Here is a 17,503-nt window from a genome sequence, read left to right as displayed (position 1 = left end):
CAAAAATTAATCTTTTAGTGTATTCTTACGAGTTGTTTCGAATGAAACCGAGTTGTTTCGTCAATGGTTTAAAAGGACTTGGTAAAGGTTTCTCGGATTTTGAACTGGTTAATAAGATTTTAAGATCCCTTCCAAAAGGTTGGAATCCTAAAGTAACAGTCATTCAAGAGGCCAAAGATCTAAATAATTTTCCTCTTGAAGATCTAATTGGGTCACTAATGACCTATGAAATGATATGCAAAGCTCATGAAGAGCTTGAGGACACCCTTCCAAAGAACAATAATGATATAGCACTGAGAACACAAGAAGACCATTTGAAAGAAACCTCAAGTGATAAGGATATTAATGAAGACTTGACACTATTAATAAAAAAATTCAAAAAATTTATAAAAAGAAATAAATTCAAAAATGACTAAAAATAAATTTAAACTAAAGAAAGAACAATTGATATGCTATGAATGCAAGCAGCTGTGATACTTGATAAGTGAATGTCCCAAGGTGCTCAAAGCTACATGGGATGACTCAAGTGCTTCCGAAGAAGATGAGCCAACCAACACCGAGCAAGTTGCTCACTATGCGCTAATGGCTACTGTAGATGAGGTAATAAGTTCATTAGATGCAAATTTAACTTTCGATGAGTTTTCAAGTGCTTTTAATGAATTATTTGATGAATGTAGAATTTTTGAGTAAAAAGTATAATTCTTTAAAAAAGGAACATGCTTCTCTTATTAGCAATTTTGATAGAGTAAAAATTGAGTATAAAAATAGCTTAGCTCCCTGTACAAAATGCCATAATTTAGAAATACTTCAAAAGGAAAACTTGCTACTCAAAGATACCTTGAAGAAATTTGAGGTTAGTAGCAAGTCCTTGAACATGATCCTTGCTAACAAGGGTCATGTTCATAGGAAAAGCGGAATCGAATTTGTGAGTAGCTCTCATCAAAATCCAACCATCTTTATTAAAGGCCCTACCTTGCATGTATCGCCTCATACCAAATGCAACCTTTGTTGCAAACTTAGACATGTTATGTACAAATGTCCATTCAAGAAATATAGTCTGCATAAATTGATTTGGGTTCCCAAAAGAACCTCAAATGACTCAACGCAACATGATAAGTTATGTAAATCGATTTTTGAGGCACCCAAGATCAAATGGGTACCTAAAAATCATCTCTTTTGTAGAAAAATGTACTATCATAAGCTAGGAGCAAGAGATGGTACCTTGATAGTAGATGCTCAAGGCATATGACCGGAGATCCATCTCATTTCTCTAAGCTTACTAACCTAGACGAAGGATATGTCACTTTCGGAGACAACAAGGGTAAAATCATTGGCAAAGGAACCATAGGTAACAAATCCAACCTTCTTATTGAAGATGTATTGTTAGTTGATGGTTTAAAGCATAACCTTTTGAGTATTAGTTAATTATATGATAAAGGATATATTGTTAGGTTTGAATCTAATACTTGTATTATTGAAAAACCATACAAAAATACATCTATAATTGCACTAAAACAAAATAACGTATACACTATTGACATCGATGATCTTTGCAATAAAATATATTTTTCGATTTTGAATGACGATACTTGGCTTTGGCATAGGAGATTAGGTCATGCTAGCATGAAACTAATCTATTAAATTTTATCTAAAGAACTTGTAAGAGGAATTCCTCATATCAAGTTTGTCAATGATAATATGTATGATGCATGTCAATTAGGAAAACAAATAAAGGGTAGCTTTAAACCTAATAATTAAATAATCACCTATAGACCTTTACAATTGATCTATATCGACTTGTTCGGACCAATTGTTACATCAAGCTTAGGAGGTAGCAAATATGCATTTGTCATTATGGATGATTTTAGTAGATACACATGGACTTACTTCTTAGCACACAAAAATGATTGCTTTAGGTATTTCTCTAAGTTTTTTAAACTTGTTCAAAATGAAAAAGGTTTTATGATTTCATCAATTCGAAGTGATCACGGTAGTGAATTTCAAAACCGTGATTTCCAAGAATTTTGTAAATCTAATGGATACAACCATAACTTCTCTACTCTAAGAAATCCTCAATAAAATAGAGTAGTAGAAAAAAAGAATAGAAACTTACAAGAAATAGCTAGAACCATGTTAAATGAACATAGCCTACCTAAATATTTTTGGGCCAAAGTCGTAAATATGGCATGCTATGTCATGAATAGGGTTCTAGTAAGATCATTACTTTTCAAAACTCCTTATGAGTTGTGGAACAACAAAAAACCCAATGTTTCATACTTTAAAGTTTTTGGATGTAAATGTTTTATATTGAATGAAAAAGATATCTTAGGAAAGTTTGATGCAAAATCCAATTAAGGATTTTTTCTTAGTTATTCTTCCATTTCTAAAGCCTTTCATATCTTTAATAAAAGAACTTTGATTATAAAAGAATCAATTCATGTGATTTTTAATAAAATTTCCGAAGTTAAGAAAAATAATTTTGATGATGATCTTAATTTTGAAAATTTGAACTTGAATGAATCCCTTTCTCCTTCTAGCAACTTAGATATATCTTCTTCCGAACCTTTCTTTACTGAAGGATAGTAATGAATCTGGTATTGATGAATCTGGAAACATACTAATTAAGAGAGTGCACTTACCACTCCGATACTCCTTTAAGAATTAGTTTACTTCAAACTTTTCAAACAAACAACTAAACTCAAAAGAGAAAAGGACTTGCTCATGGCAACTTTATCCCATAGCGCTGCCAGGACCTTATCCTTATTAGAATCCTAATCTAGCTTTTTTCTCTAGTCGACTTAACAAGAACATAGAAAACAATGGAACGAACACATGACTTTTGAGAACTCATACAGTAGTTGCGAGTTGATAGTGGAATTCCATTTTTTCATTGGTACTAAAGTATATAGATGCTCATCCTAAGGAGCTAATAATAGGAGACACATCTAAAGGGTTCAAACTCGTTCCTCTCTTAAGAATTTCTATGAAAACGCCACTTTTCTCTCCCAAATTAAACCTAAGTGTATTGATGAGGCCTTAAAAGATGATTCATGGGTCATTACAATGTAAGAGGAGTTGAATCAATTTAAGAGAAATGAGGTATGGAAGCTTGTTCCTAGGCCAAGTGACCATTTAGTTATTAGTACTAAATGAGTCTTTAGAAACAAGCAAGATGAATTTAGTATCATGGTTCGAAACAAGACTAGATTAGTGGCTAAGGGTTTCAACCAAGAAAAAGGTATTGATTATGAAGAAACCTTTGCTCTTGTAGCACGATTAGAAGCCATAAGGATGCTCCTTGCCTATGCTAGTAGTAATAATTTTAAGTTATTTCAATTGGATGTTAAAATTACTTTTCTTAATGGTTTTATTTCCGAAGAAGTTTATGTTAAAAAACCTCACGGATTTGAGAATGATAATCTCCCTAATCATGTATTTAAATTAACTAAAGCTCTTTATAGATTGAAAGGGCTTGGTATGAGAGACTTAGCTTATTTCTTATCAAAAATAATTTCTCTAAAGGCAAGGTCGATACTACATTGTTTATCAAAAAATTTAAAAATAATTTTCTTATTATTCAAATTTATGTTGATGATATCATTTTCGGTTCTATGAATGAATTTCTATGTGAGTTATTTGCTAAAAGTATGAGTATTGAATTTGAAATGAGATTGTGTTCTGGTGCGTCAATCGCTTCTTCCAACGAGCTTCTAGCGAACTTTCGGTGAACATCTGATGAACCCTTAGCGATGCTCCGACGGACTCCCGGCAAACTCCTGGACTTGCGACGATCCTCTTGGCGAGTTTTGACGAGCTTCTTTGGTAAGCTCCTGGACTTCTTGGATTGTTCCCACAGAACCTCTAATGACCGTCTGAACTTCCGACGAACTCTCAAACCCCAAACGTGATCTTTATCTTGACTCTGGCTCAACAACTACTGCATGTCTTACTGCCATCATAATTAATCCTACACATGTAAAATAAACTTTGATCTAGACAATTAATACTAAGCATTAATCAAGTTGTCCGACATGTCATTGGCCCCTCGACGCTTCGTCTGATTCTTCGGTGCATCGTCCTCTCTAGTGGCCTATTGCCTAATCGGCCAGTTGACTTCGCAACTCTGATATCCTTAGCACAATACCCGCTCTTCTTGGCTTGATGCCTGAATCCATGGTCCGAAGCCTTTTGTCGATACGTCGATCGATCCACCGGCCCGATGTCCAATCTTCAGACATGTTCCTCCGACCCAACATGATTTTTCCTGCTTTAATTGTCTCATCCTGATCGAAGCATCTTGCTTCAATCAAAACGCATATTAAAACATAAACACAACTATCAATTTGTTTCATCATCAAAATATGAGATTCAATAATCTCCCCCTTTTTTATGATGGCAACAAATTGATAACGGAGTTAAACTTAACTCCCAGAGTTTAAACAAACTCCCCCGATCAATATGCTTATTGATAGAAACTCTTGGATTAAAAAATCCAAGCAACATGTCATGATCAAATCATATATGTCATCAACATACTTCTACCCCTTTGTCATCAACAAAAAGGAGAAGTACCACAATCAAGTGTTTGTAATATAAGTTCTAATCATTTGCATGATAAACATAATCTCCATTTTTATCATCATGTAATTTTGCTATCATCATAGATATGTAAGGTAGTAAGATAACATATTCTACTTCATACAAGCTAGCAAATTAGAGATGTGCAAATTTAACATGTTTTGCTTCTTAAGATAGGCAAGATAGCACTTTTGCTACTTTTGAGATAGCAATTCTTGGCTTCTCTTTAGACCACAAGTTAGCAATTCTAGCAAATTTTAAATCATGCGAGGTAGCAAATTTTTTGTGATGTTCAAGATAGTTATTTTTGCCTCTTCTTGAAATTTCAAGCTAGCAATTCTTGGTGATGTTCAAGATAGCAATTTCTTTCTTCTCTTTTGAGAAGTGTAATTTTTGCTTTCTTCTTGAATTGTGCGAGCTAGCAAATTAGCTTTCTAGCATGTTTGCTCCCCTTTGTCATTGTCAAAAAGAAAGGAAGACCCTTTAAGTTAATTTATAAATTATGACAAAGGTAAATAGCATAGATAAAAATTTAAGTCATGAATGTCAAAACAATTATTTTATCATGAATATTTCATGTATGCATCATTATTATAAGTTAAAGTATTGCATGCACAATTCCAAATCATCATGTATATAAAATCACCATTACATGCATGATTCCAAATCATCATTTATTTCACATCATGATGGTTCCAATTTTGTCAAATTACATCCTATAATGCATGATCGAAACTTCTTATTTGTATACATCAAAACAAATTAATGAATATTTCTTGTATTCATATCATCACATAAGGAATATCAAGAAGAATTATTGGATGATGAGATAAATATTTCATGAACACAAGGAATTGCTTAAAAATCATATCATGAAAAGATAAAATTATGTGAATACCAAAAGACATGATTCATTTTGACATATCTCCTTTTTAAAAAATGAAAGGAATTCTTAGGAGATTATGATATAGATAAAATTCATTCTTGTAGGAAAACAAGATATTAATTCAACTATAAAAAATTTCTTAATTCATTATGAATCATAAAAAAATTATGGTTCCGAAAAATCATGATTTAATTAGGAAATTTTTCTCTTTAGTACACGACAAGAAGAAATATAGCAATAATACCAATCATAATTCATTTGGATGGTAGATGGCAAAAAGAAACATTGAATATAAAAGATCTTGATTTTTATAGAGTAAATCTTAAGTTATAAATCTTGAAAAATCAAGATAAAGCTCATTCAAATTCAAATCATCAAATCAAAATCATTTTCAAGAAATTCATAAAAAGATAATAAAATAGATTCATCAAAGTCAATAAGATAGAGAAAAATAATTTTCAAGATAAATGATTTTCTCTATTTAGTTGTTTCATACAAGCATGCTTTTGTCCTTTTTGTGCCACAAAAAAAAATATCATCTATCATTTAGGATCAAAAAATAAATTTCATCATAAAAACCATCAAGATAAATAAACCCCAAAAATCATCATGTATAACTTTAAAATCTCATACATAAAATCTTTATGGTATCAAAATTAATAGGTATATGCTATGATATGAAATTAGATATTAATTGTAATGAAATTGCTCATAGGCCAGGACCAACCCACGGGTTAGGCCTTGGCCTGTAGGCTACCCCAGCCCAACCATTATGGGCGGTCATATGCGACGCACATGACTAATCTATGGGCTAGGGCTGGGCCAGTTTTGTGTAATGCATGCTCAATCATGTATAATGCACATGACCAGTAGATGAACTGGCTCAATCTAGCCCAATATTATTGTTGAACCTGAGCCCAAATATTGATTGAACTAAACTAGACTTGATTAGTCTAGATCAATTCAGGGTGATTCCGAATTGATTGACTTATTCAAGTTAGTTTAACCTAAATTGAACTTAATCTAGTCTAAATTATACTAATCTAAGGTGGTTCAAGACCAATTAAATAAGGATTAGAGATCAGTTCAGTTAGGCTCTAGTAAATCGAGTTCAATTGAATCGATTAAACTATAGTTCAAGTCAATTGAGGGCTAATTTATATTATTTGATATTGATGATATTTGAAAAAGATATTTTAAATATGTTATTTCATCCCGAAATGGACATGACCAGTGTGAGATTATATTATTTTCCTACCGAGAGTAGGTAGGGCGATTCCCTTCGGGGATTAAGGGTCGTCATACGTGGCGACTGGACGGTTCCTCCATCCGCTGTTGGGAGGAACGTGTCCCCACTTTGGCGGGTGTGGGACACCACTCCATCCGCTATTGGGAGTGTGATATGAGTTTGCCTCCATCCGTTGTTGGGAGAACACAAACTCATCCCGTAGGATAAAGCCTCTTCATCCGTTGTTGGGGGAGTGCTCCTTCGGGTACTTGATATACGCCAATGGGATGATTGATTAAATTTTGATCATGTATACATTTTGAGTTGACTTTTGGGGTTCCTACTCAACGTTGCTGAATTTTCTTTGTTTTTTATTTTTAGAGCAGCCTCCCTCTAGTACTAAATCAGATTACAGTGGAGAGCGGACCTTCCTCTACCGCTAGGTAGAGCCACTTGGATGATTCTTGAAGTTAACATCACTATGTTTACTTTTTTTATTTATAATTCGATGTATAAATGGATTGTAATAAATAAATTATAATAAATAAATTATAATAAATAAATTATAATAAATAAATTGTAATAAATGTTTATGAATGATGAATAAAGTGATGTTTATCTATTTGGCCTAAATATGTGGGAAGATAAAAAATAATAATAATAATAATCCAGGATGTGACATTCTTTTATGGTATCAGAGCATGGTCTAGGGCCTGTAGGTGTATTAGGTCCCTTGATTGACTCTAACCGATGATTGCCTTTAACCTATTATAGGAGTAATGGAGCAAATTCCACAGATTAATGGTCCTGTCACTCGGGGTGCTCATAGTCGCAATGCTATTGGTCTACGCACTCGGAGACGTGTTCAAACAAATAATAACTTGGAAGCTCCACGCATCGTAGAGCAAACCCAGTCCTCCCGTACACCTGCCACTAATTATGGGCTAGCTTCTCCGACTTCGCAGAATGCCCCTCATGCACCAGCACCCGTCAATGCTCAAGATGACGTACACGGAGTCCTCAATGCTATTAGAGGATACTTTGAGCGTCAGGAGGAACGAGATGAAATTCCATGGGGTAGGAATAATACTTTAGATCACTTTAAAAGATTGGGACCATCAATTTTTTAGGGCAAGCCATACCTAATCTTTGCTGAACGTTGGATTCGTCAAGTGGAAAAGACATTCAAAGCTATCGAATGTAGGGAAAATCAGAAAGTGCCTTTTGCTTCTTTCATTTTGGAAGGGAAGGCAGACACTTAGTGGACCTAAAAAAGGAGGATGTTAGAGGCTGGAGGTAATGTGGTAACTTGGGAGCAGTTTAAAGATGCATTTTATGAGCAGTTCTTTCCTGATTCAGTTCGCTTTGAGAAACAACAAGAGTTCCTTAGCATCGACCAAGGAAATAGAACTGTAATGGAATATGATCATCATTTCACTAAGTTGGCTCAATTCTCTCCACATATTGCTTTTAATGAAAGTCAAAGAGCTCGTCATTTTGAGAGGGGACTTCAATCATCAATTAGAAAGTCTGTTGCAGTACTAATTTTACCAATATATGCTGAAGTGTTAAATCGAGCTTTGGTGGTAGAGAAATTGGATAATGAATTACAATAAGCAAAGGATCGAAAGCAACCTTTTAGTGCTACACCATTTACGTATGGGGGATCACATTTTGGACCCTCAAAGAAAGGAAAAAGCAAATAGTTTGGGCATCAACAAGCAAGAGCTCCTAGCAATCAAGTTGTTATAAGATGTTATTTTTGTGGGAAGACAGATCATATTTTCACCTCATGCCCCATGGGACAACGTGTATGTTTTTATTGTCAACAACCAGGGCACATGTCGAAGGATTGCTCACAGAAGCAACATCAACACCGAGCTCCACCCCAAACAACTGGACAACAATAGCTACAACCTAGAGAGGAAGGACAGGCAAGAGTCTACGCACTGACTCATCAAGATGCTGAAGCCTCGAGATCTATTATTAAAGGTATCATCACACTCTGTGGTATGCCAGCATCTGTGCTTATTGATTCTGGTTCTACGCATTCTTTTATATCACCCTATTTTGCTATGAAACTGCAAAAGAATCATGAGGCAATGAATAATGCATTAATAGTAGTAACACCAGTTGGAAACTCTTTGATAGTTGATCAGATATATAGAAATTGTGTTATTACTATTGAAAGTCACGATTTGCTAGTAAATCTTATTCTACTAGAATTTCAAGATTTCGATGCTATCTTGGGTATGGACTAGCTTTCAGCATACCATGCAAGTGTCGATTGTTTTCGGAAGACTATTGCTTTCTCACCTCTAGATCAACCACCTTTCAAGTTCATTGGGATCCAAGAAAAGTTTCCTTCTATTATTTCAGCCTTGAATGCTACCCAACTATTTTTGAAGGGATGTCAGGGATACTTGGCCTTCATTTCTGGAGAAGAATCTAAGAAGCCAGTATTAAAGAACATCCCTATTGTGCGGGATTTTCTAGATGTTTTTCCTGAAGATCTACTTGCATTGCCACCAAATAGACAGATTGAATTTACAATTGATCTTCTACCTGGTACTGCACCTATTTCTAAACCTCCGTATAGAATGGCACCAATTGAGTTGGAGGAGTTAAAGAAACAGATCCAAGAGCTTTTGGACAAGGGTTTTATTCGACCCAGTGTATCACCTTGGGGTGCCCCTGTCCTAATTGTGAAGAAGAAAGATGGATCTATGCGACTATGCATCGATTATAGACAGCTCAACCAAGTGACCATAAAGAATAAATATCCTCTTCCCCCAATAGATTACCTGTTTGATCAACTTCAAGGTACTCAGGTATACTCAAAGATTGATTTGAGATCCGGATATCATCAACTGAAGATAAGGGAAGGAGACATACAGAAAACTGCCTTTAGAACAAGATATGGTCATTATGAATTCTTAGTAATGCCTTTTGGACTCACAAATGCACCAGCTGCCTTCATGGACCTCATGAATAGGGTGTTCCACCCTTATCTTGATAAATTTGAAATTGTGTTCATTGATGATATCCTGATCTACTCCAAAAGCATAGCAGAGCATGAACACCATCTTAAGACAGTTCTAGAAGTCCTAAGACAAGAGAAACTATATGCCAAGTTAAGAAAGTGCAACTTCTGGCTCAATGAAATTATGTTTCTCGGTCATGTAATTTCGAGCACTGGTATATCTGTTGACCCGCACAAGATTAAAGCTGTGATAAAATAGAAGCAGCCTTTTAGTGTTTCAGAGATTAGAAGCTTCTTGGGTTTGGCTGGATACTACAGAAGATTCGTAGAAGGCTTTTCAAAAATAGTAGCACCATTGACCAAGTTGACACAAAAGAATATAAAATTCATGTGGGATGATAAATGTCAACAAAGTTTTCAAGAATTGAAGAAGAAATTAACCAGTGCTCCTATCTTGGTGATTCCTTCATGGGGAGAAGATTTTGTAGTGTATAGTGATGCCTCACTACAAGGGCTTGGTTGCGTTCTAATACAAAACGAGAGGGTAGTTGCTTATGCATCGAGGCAATTAAAGCCTCATGAAAAGAACTATCCTACTCATGACTTAGAGCTAGCAGCTATCATTTTTGCATTGAAAATTTGGAGGCATTATCTCTATGGACAGACTTTCGAAATCTTCACAGATCATAAGAGTCTCAAATATATTTTCACACAGAAAGATTTAAATATGAGACAAAGAAGGTGGTTGAACTTTCTAAAGGATTATGATTTTAATATCAACTATCATCCTAGGAAAGCTAATGTAGTTGCTAATGCCTTAAGTAGAAATACCTATAGTCTTATAGCCTATATGAATATTCAAAGGAATTCTATGATGACGGAGTTAGCAGACTTAAAACTTAAACTTTTATCGGAGACAAATAAAGGTTTTCTTGTGTGTTTGATGACACAATCATTTTTGGTGGAAAAGGTTAAAGAAGGTCAAAAGGAAGATACATATCTTCAAATGATAGTTAAGGAAATAGCTCAAGGATCTAGACCTAAATTCCTCCAAGCCGAAGATGGTTCTATTACATTCCATAATCGACTTTGTGTTCCCGAAAGCCATCCAGTAAAGATGCAATTATTAGAGGAGGCACATAGATCAAAATTTAATATCCATCCCGGGACTACTAAGATGTATCGAGATTTACTCCAAAACTATTGGTGGCGTGGTATGAAGAGAGATATAATAGAGTTTGTTTCTAAATGTCTGATATATCAACAGGTGAAGATAGAACATCGAGTACCTACGGGAAAGTTACAAAGGATTTCGATTCCTGAATGGAAGTGGGAGCAAGTCACTATGGATTTTGTGACAGGATTACCCAAGACTGTGAAAGGATATGACGGAATTTGGGTAATAGTAGACAGACTTACTAAATCTGCTCACTTCCTTCCTATTAACAAGAAGTATTCATTGGATAAACTAGCAAGCATATATATTAAGGAAATTATTCGATATCATGGGGTGCCAGTTAGCATTATCTAAGATAGAGATCCAAGATTCACCTCTAAATTTTGGGGAAGTCTACAAAAATCTTTGGGCACGCAGTTAAAATTTAGTACAACTTTTCACCCCCAAACTGATGGCCAATCTGAAAGGATAATACAAACTCTTGAAGATCTCTTAAGAGTATGTGTTTTAGACTTTGGTGGGAGTTGGGATATACACTTGCATCTAATTGAGTTTTCTTATAATAATAGTTACCACTCTAGCATACAGATGGCTCCATTTGAAGCTCTTTATGGAAGAAAGTGCAGATCACTTGTATATTGGGATGAGGTGGGAGAACGGAAGCTTTTGAGGCCTCAATTAATTCAAAAAGATGCTGATAATATTTGAATTATACGCCAAAGATTATTAATAGCTCAAAGTCATCAAAAAAGTTATGCAGATCGAGGCAAAGAGATCTATAGTTCGAAGTTGGTGAGCACGTCTTCTTAAAGGTGTCGCTAACCCAGCGAGTTATGAGGTTTGGTCAAAGGGGAAAGTTAGCCCCAAGATTTATTGGCCCATTTGAGATCTTATAAAAGGTTGGGCCTGTGGCATACAGATTGGCATTGCCCCCGGCTTTGGCTAGCATCCATGATGTATTCCACGTGTCAATGTTTCGAAGATATATCAGTGACCCATCACATGTCATATATTACCAACTTCTACAACTACGAGATTATGCCACTTTTAGAGAACAACCAACTCAGATCTTGGAAAGAAAAGAACATGTTCTAAGGAACAAAATTATACCTTTTGTAAAGATTTGTTAGCAACACCAATCAGACCAAAAGGCAACATGGGAAAGAGAAGAAGATATGCGAGAGCAGTATCCTCATCTATTCTATTAAGGAAAGCTAAATTTGGGGACCAAATTTCCTATAGGAGGGGAGAAATGTAATCACATCAAATATTTAAGTTAGGAATTGATTTTTTTCCTTACTTGTTATTATAATTTAAAAAAATCTTAATCTAATTCCTTGTTTGTTGATATGAATTAAGGAAATAACTAGTAAGTATTCTAAATATGATGATATCATATTTGTTAGTATATTAAATGGAAATAATTTATATTAAATAAATACAAAAATTAAAATTAATTTCCCTTAATAGAGGATCACCTCCTCCTATTTAAAGGGAGGAATTTCTCTCCTTCGTTCCTAACCTAGTCGAGCCTGACAGCGGGAGGAACGAGGAGTTACACCCTGTTGACAAGGTAGGTTTCCCTAGCTTTCTTAAATTTAAAAGTTTTAGTTTTTATTTTGATTCTTTAAATGTTAAAAGTTTTATAATTTGAAAAATATATATCAATTCTTTAAATGTCAAAATTTTTGTATTAAAGTAATTAGTTAAAGTTTTCATAATATTCTTTGACCCATTATTAAGGTTTTTCTTGTAGAGTTAAATATGTTAAAAATGTATTTGTTATATGATATTTCCTATATTACAGTTTATCTTTAATCTTATCTGGATTAAAATCTTGTTAGATTAGAATATGTTATCTAAAATCCTTTTTGATATTCTTTGATCTAAAATTTAAAATATATTATTCTGAATGATTTAAAATATGACTAGAATATGTTGAAATTTTATATGTGTTGAAAACATGATTTTTATTTGAATTTAGAAGGATATTCCCTTGTATTAAAACTTATCACTGAGTTCCTCTTTTAATGTCTTATGATTTCTAGTCAAATTTAGAATGTTATTTCCTTGTATTAAAGCTTTTCTCCTCATCTATCTTTTAAGGCATTATTATGTTTTTATTTATATTATTAATGGGTATATGCTATGATATGAAATTAGATATTAATTAGAATGAAATTACTCACAGGCCAGGCCCAACCCATGGGTCATGCCTTGGCCCGTAGGCTACCCCAGCCCAACCATTATGGGCGGTCACATGCGACGCACATGATTAGTCCATGGGCCAGGGCTGGGCCAGTTTTGTGTAATGCATACTCAATCATGTATAATGCACATGACCAGTAGATGGACTGGCTCAATCTAGCCCAATATTATTGTTGAACCTGAGCCCAAATATTGATTGGACTAAACTAGACTTGATTAGTCTAGATCAATTCAGGGTGATTCCGAATTGATTGACTTATTCAAGTTAGTTTAACCTAAATTAAACTTAATCTAGTCTAAATTATACTAGTCTAGGGTAGTTCCAGACCAGTTAAATAAGGATTAGAGATCAGTTCAGTTAGGCTCTAGTAAATCGAGTTCAATTGAATCGATTAAACTAGAGTTCAAGTCAATTGAGGGCTAATTTATATTATTTGATATTGATGATATTTGAAAGAGACATTTTAAATATGTTATTTCATCCCGAAATGGACATGACCAGTGTGAGATTATATATTTTCCTGCCAAGAGCAGGTAGGGCGATTCCCTTCGGGGATTAGCGGGCCGTCAAACGTGGCGGCTGGACGGTTCCTCCATCCGCTGTTGGGAGGAACGTGCCCCCACTTTGGCGGGTGTGGGACACCACTCCATCCGCTGTTGGGAGTGTGATATGAGTTTGCCTCCATCCGCTGTTGGGAGAATATAAACTCATCCCGTAGGATAAAGCCTCTCCATCCGCTGTTGGGGGAGTGCTCCTTCGGGTACTTGATATACGCCAATGGGATGATTGATTGAATTTGGATCATGTATACATTTTGAGTTGACTTTTGGGGTTCCTACTCAGCGTTGCTAAATTTTCTTTGTTTTTTATTTTTCAGAGCAGCCTCCCTTTAGTACTAAATCGGATTCCAATGGAGAGCGGACCTTCTCTACCGCTAGGTAGAGCCACTTGGATGATTCTTGAAGTTAACATCACTATGTTTACTTTTTTTATTTATGATTCGATGAATAAATGGATTGTAATAAATAAATTGTAATAAATGTTTATGAATGATGAATAAAGTGATATTTATCTATTTGGCCTAAATATGTGGGAAGATAAAAAAAAATAATAATAATAATCCAGGATGTGACATAGATGATGTAAAGCAACGGAGGCAGTTTGTAGTTAATATAAAGAGCAGAATGTAAATGCAAATCGAGATTTAGAGTGGTTCGGTCAATCTTGACCTACATCCACTTTTGGCTTCCTCCTCCGACAAGGTCACCGATGTCCACTAGAGGCTTTCCTTCAATAAGCGAAGGCCAACCACCCATTTACAGCTTTTTTTCTTTTGATGAGCTTAGGAGACAACCCTTATAAGTTTTCACTCCTCTCTTGAATAATCAAGACTTAGAAAGAAAAGAGGGAGAGGAACTCTAGCCTTTTACAACACTTTTTAAGCACTCAAATACTAACTGGCCCGATTGGGTATATTCAATTTGGGTATATTCAGGGCCCAATTGGCCCTGGATTAAGTTAATGGGATCACCTACCAATTCTAACTTAATTTACATGCTAACTACGATAATTAAGTCATCAGTATTGCATATTGTGTTTCGGTACGTCAATCGCTTCTTCCGACGAGCTTCCGGCGAACTTCCGGTGAACATCCGACGAACCCTCAATGATGCTCCGACGGACACCCGGCAAACTCCTGGACTTGTGACGATCCTCTTGGCGAGTTCCAATGAGCTTCTTTGGCAAGCTCCTGGACTTCTCGGATTGTTCCCGTAGAACCTCTGACGACCATCCGGACTTTCGACGAACTCTCGAACCCCCAACGTGATCTTTGTCTTGACTCCGGCTCAACACTTGCTGCATGTTTAACTACCATCATAGTTAATCCTGCATATGTAAAACAAACTTTGGTTATAGAAGAATCTATTCATGTTATTTTTAATGAAGTTTCTGGAGTTAAAAAAATTGATTTTGATGATGATCTTAATTTTGATGCTTTGAATTTAAATGAAACCCTTTCTTCATCTAGCAACTTGGATACATCTTCTTCCGAAACATCCTTACCTAAGGAATGGAAGTATGTAGATGCTCATCCTAAGGTGCTAATCACTTGAGACACATCAAAAGGGGTTCAAACTCGTTCTTCTCTTTAAAATATTTGTATCAACGACACTTTTCTCTCCCTAATTGAACCTAAATGCATTGACAAGGCCTTGAAAGATGATTCATGGGTTATCATAATGCAAAAAAAGTTGAATCAATTTGAGAGAAATGAAGTATGGAAGCTTGTTCCTAGGCCAAATGATCATTTAGTTATCGATACTAAATGGGTCTTTAGAAACAAGCAAGATAAATTTGGTATCGTGGTTAGAAACAAGGCTAGATTAGTGGTCAAGGGTTTTAACTAAGAAGAAGGTATCGATTATGAAGAAACCTTCGCTCTTGTGGCACGATTAGAAGTCATAAGAATGCTCCTTGCCTATGCTAGTAGTAATAATTTTAAGTTATTTCAAATGGATGTTAAAAGTGCTTTTCTTAATAGCTTTATTTCCAAAGAAGTTTATGTTGAACAGCCTCCCAGATTTGAGAATGATAAGTTCCACATTCATGTGTATAAATTAACTAAAGCTCTCTATGGTTTAAAACAAGCTATAAGGGCTTGGTATGAGAGACTTAGCTCTTTTCTTATTCAAAATAATTTCTCTAAAGGAAAGGTCGATACTACATTATTTATCAAAAATTTTGAAAATGATTTTCTTATTGTTCAAATTTATGTTAATGACATTATTTTTTGCTCTATAAATGAATCCTTAAGTGAATTGTTTGTCAAAAGCATAAGCCTAGAGTTTGAAATGAGCCTAATGGGGGAACTAACCTTCTTTTTAGGCTTATAAATCAAACAACTTAAGGATGATATTTTTATTAGTCAAACAAAATATACACTAGACTTGCTAAAACAATTTAATATGGATAGTTCAAAAGTTATCAACACTCCTATGAGTACATCCACTAAGTTAGATATTGATGAAAGTGGAGAAAGCTTTGATAAAAAACTTATAGGGGTATGATAGGTAGTTTACTATATCTCACCACAATTAGACCGGACATCATGTTTATGCTAGTCATAGGCACCCAACAAGCCAATTATGTGAGTGATAGCACATGTGACTTGACACGGAATCTTTTTGATTATTATATTTTGGCATTTATCACTTTATATTAACTATTGCATATATGTATGCATATATTGTGATGTCTTTAGATCTGTGCAATTGAAATCGGATCGTGATGAGATCACGATAGTGAGACCGATTCGCCTTTAAAAACATATCCTAAATAATCTTGGTCATAGGTTACTCGAGAAGGACATCGAGATAATCGGACAGACTGGTGTGCTATATACTCGTCCATATGATGGATGCAGCTGGTCTCATAGCTGCTTGTGTGTGGACACTAGGGATACAGTATAGGTGCTTATTGGAGAATGAGTTCACTGATTAATCCGCTTACGGAATGCTAGATGATTGATGATCCCTTATTGTCAGACAACGATTCCATAGTCCCAATGGTGTATCTGGTTCTTAAACTTGAGACACCAAGGATGTCCTGTATGAGTGCTCCATTCTTTGATACCAGACTTATAGGTTTAAATGTCTCAGATCATGTACAGCCGGTCATTGGGAGTTGTAGTCAACCTTATGAGGGCTATTGAGTGTCGATAGAGAATCATCCACTCTCGGTGTCATAAGAGAAATATCCCATGTGTTCTTGCTTCGAGAAATCCCTGGCTAGGGTCAAGATTGGTGCGTAAAAAATTAGTGAAACTTAAAACTACATATAGAATAGATTAGGTTACCTAGGGAGATCATATATCCTTGTTTCCCTACAGATCTCTAGGAGAGAGTGAAGGAGGTCAAGCACTCTCCTCTCTAGCGGTGATCCACACAGTAGGACTGCAATGATGCTCCTCAAAACTCTAGGCCTCCTTTGAGGTAGAGAGGGAGGAGGAGAATAGGAGAGGCAAGCAAAGACTCTAACCTATGATCCACTGAATCCCTCCTATTTATAGAGTTCCCCTATCAAACCTTAATGTATCCTCCCCTATTGGGTATTGGATCTGCATCCAACTACCTAAGCCTCTTAGATTAATGGATCTCTATCCAATAATCTCTCATGGGCTCTTATTGGATCTCATCCATATGATTCAATAATTCAGGAGTTTATTGGATATCCAATAAGATAGGGCTCCGGCGGATATCTCATATTTGTACCTCTACTCATTGTAGTGCCTACCATATGTGTGTGACCCTCTAGACCCAATATCAAACTAATCATGAGTCATACATGTCAGAACTCCTTCTGACTTAGTGAATTATTATCTCCATAATAATTCACTCGACTCATCGACTATGGACGTATTAGCCCACTATGTCGCAGTCCCC

The sequence above is a fragment of the Musa acuminata genome, chromosome BXJ2-10 (genome assembly GCF_036884655.1).
Source record: "Musa acuminata AAA Group cultivar baxijiao chromosome BXJ2-10, Cavendish_Baxijiao_AAA, whole genome shotgun sequence".
Classification (NCBI taxonomy): Eukaryota; Viridiplantae; Streptophyta; class Magnoliopsida; order Zingiberales; family Musaceae; genus Musa; species Musa acuminata.
The sequence above is the reverse complement of the archived record's forward strand: the minus strand, read 5'-3'. Positions refer to the sequence as shown.